Source organism: Gadus chalcogrammus, chromosome 7, assembly GCF_026213295.1.
Source record: "Gadus chalcogrammus isolate NIFS_2021 chromosome 7, NIFS_Gcha_1.0, whole genome shotgun sequence".
Lineage (NCBI taxonomy): Eukaryota > Metazoa > Chordata > Actinopteri > Gadiformes > Gadidae > Gadus > Gadus chalcogrammus.
The window spans coordinates 518014-521440 of record NC_079418.1 but is presented as its reverse complement, the minus strand read 5'-3'; positions in this window follow the sequence as shown (position 1 = coordinate 521440).

Genomic DNA, 3427 nt, shown 5'->3' with positions numbered 1-3427 from the left:
CAACACCCCTCTTCTCACCCCTTACCCTCCCCAACCGGCCCCTAACCCGGTCACCCCCCCCCCCCCCCCCCCCCCCCCACCCTCAGCCCCTTCACACCCCCCCAACCCCCACGCTCCTCCCCCCCCTCACCCTCGCCGGTCTTCCCCCCGACTCCCCCTTCTCCCCTAGTCCTCCCACTCAGGCCCCCCTCAGCCCGGTCACCACCCTCCCCCCTCACCCCTCAGCCCCTTCCCCCCCCCCCCTCTCCCTCAGCCCGGTAATCCCCCCCTCCCCCTACCCCCTAGTCCTCCCCCTCAGCCCCGCCCTCAGCCGGCATGAGCCCCGTCACTGATCAGGGTGACGTGCGGATCGGCGTATCCTGCCAGGACTAGCAGGGGCGGATGCCTTCCCCCTGGACAAGTAGACTGAGGCCGACCTAGGTGGTGGTGGGGTGGATGGAGGTGCGTCGAACGAAGACCTCTGAGCAGCAAAGACATATGTTAGACTATCTTTATAGAGCAGGTTGTAGGCAGGTGAATGGTAGCTGGTGATTGGTGGCCAGCCGCGCGGTGATTTGAGTCCTCCTGGTAGAACTACCAGCAAGCTTAACATTTCTCCCATAAAGACTCGATCACTGATAAGTATGAACAGGATTATTTAAATAACGACATGGGAATATTTGCATGGTAAATCTTTGGCATGAGCCCCGTCCCTGATCCAGGGTGACGTGCGGACTCAGCGTATCCTGCCAGACTAGCAGGGGCGGAGCCTTCCCCAAAAGAGAGGACGTAGGCCTACGCCGGGAAATAGGTGATAACTCGGCATGTCCTGCCGGGACTGGCAGGGGCGGAGCCGACCCCAAAAAAGAATAGCGAAAGGGGGTAATGAGACCATACATACCCTCGTAGAAGAAGTGGACAAGGATCTATACTGCTACTGGAAGATAAAAGGCATACCCAATATACGACATATTAAGAGTCAATCATACATACCGTAAAACGATAAGCTTAAAACAGTCAGCGAGATCGATGAATCACGTAAAAGCAGTTGACTTGAAATACCTCAGCGAGATCAATTAAAATTTAGAGCACTCTGCAGCTGTTACGCAGCGAGCCACGAGTGCTTTCGTGCTGTACCAACTGCCGTGGTCGATTCACTCTCCGGGGTAGCATGCGTGACCTGAGTGCTTTCGCGTTGAACCACCGATGTGGTCAACGAACTCACGGAGTGGCCCTTGATGTGCCACCGACTGTGGTCACGCACTCACCGGTGTTGTTGCAGCAAGTATTGTGAACTTCCATGTTGAACACCGACGTGGTCAACGAAATCACGAGTGCCCTTGATGTGCCACCGACGTGGTCACGCACTCACCGGTGTTGCTGCAAAATTATGACTAAATGTCGTCATCGACAAACCTTTATCGCGTGAGGAAAACAATGCTGGTCATATGACAATAACTATAATTAAATGCGTAGTGCGATGTTGTTGGCGAATACAAACGAGACTGGAAGTGTTTTACAAAATAAGACTGCTAAAATGTCTTCATTTCCGTTGACCTAAACTAGGCGATAAACTGTAATAACGTTTTGTCCAAACGGAACTTCAACTGTTTTAGACATAACAACATCAATTTTCGACCGTTTACCTTATTTAACAAATCTACGCACTTGTATCTTTGATAATACCTAAACGGAATTTCAATATGTTGCATATTCTTGAAGAAAGTTGTCCAATCCCGGGATGCTTTTAACTGACTTCATTTATTATAAAGTCGGCATGTTTCGGTATGGTAACTGAAGCTTACGGAGGGAATTGTATCTAACGCGTGTGAGAGGAAAAATACCGTGGATCTACTTAGGCCCGGGGTGGCTCTCTGCCGATCTCTGGCCTCTCGAGTTCGAAACCACCCGCTAGAGAGGACGTCAAGTGGGCGTGGCCTAGTGGCGTGGCCGGGGTGACGTAAAGGCTTCGGCTCCTTCTGTGGTGGAGCCAGCCTTCAATAAGGTCTTGCTCCCCTTGTGGCTATGTGAGGGAAATGCAGCTCCTTAAAATACTTATCACATATCACTAGAAAGAGTATGAACGTGTCTAAACTAATAAAAACAAAAGTGACACCTTGACACAAAGACTAAACTAGAATGGAACAGGCCGCCAAAAACAGCTGTAGTAGCAAACGTGATAAACCTGCCTTAACCGACGTTAGAGCATCGTGTGCGCTTGAAGGAAGAACCATGAATTCGACCGGATGTAGGATTCGTAAGCTGTGGAAGACCGCTTTCCCAGCCGTTTTGATAGACGCGACCGGCAACCCTTGTTCAGAGGCTGTGGTTTGCCGCTCCAATCCGGAAGGACTGTGGCCAATGTGGGGGGAGATGGTGGGCCGCACCCTTCTACCACCGTCGCGAGATTGACTCTGAACCACCCTTTAGTCATTGGCAGGCCGCAATAAACCAGGGTGATTCGGGGACGTGCGTTGCCGAAGCTTGAGATAAAGGAACATGGAAGCGTAAGGACAGAGAGTTGTTGATTCTTGAAATGATAATAGTAACAGCTGCTCCTAGGCTATCGCTTTTAGATGAAAAAATGCCTTGCAGAGAAGGTGACATCAGCGAAAGTCAGGCCTCGTGTAGGGGAAAAAGTCTGAGTAGGAGACGTGTACGCATAAACCCAACGCATAAACCCGTAAAACGCATAAACCCGTAGAACGCATGAACCCGTAGAACGCATGACCCGTAGAACACATGAAGCCGTAGAACACATGAACCCGTTAGAACGCTGTGAGAAACACTGACTCGAGTAATATGTTAAAAAAAGGATGAAAACTCCCAGATGAGAGCACACTAATCTATTCAAAATATCGAGTGAGTTGGAGTGGCCAACACACATAAATTGTAATACACCAAAATTGTTAACTGACATACATGGCTAAACAAGCAAATGAAAAATTAAATACCCCGTGTAGGGGAAAAGTCTGAGTAGGAGACGTGGACGCATGAACGCATGAACCCGAGAACGCATGAACCCGTAGAACTGTGAGAAAACACCGTCTCGAGTAATATGTTAAAATAAGGATGAAATCTCCCAGCTCTGAGAGAGCACACTAATCTTTTGAAATATCGAGCGAGTTGGAGTGGCCTACACGCGTAAATAATGTAATAGGCCTACACCAACATTGTTAACTGTCATACGTAGCTAAACGAGCAAATGAAAAATTAAATACCAACGTGACTGAAGCTATTAACAATAAGACTATAAATAATCATATAAAATGATACCATAATGTACCCGTTCTTTGTCTTTGGATCTTTTGAATAAATTGAACGATATGTGAGTCGCATTGCAAGCAGAGGAACGTGAGAGTTAGTGAGCAGCAGCTGAACCAATCTAAAAGGCCCTTCGTCAATAAAAACCTTTTAGTAATAATCTGACTTGCCCCCCTCTACCTTC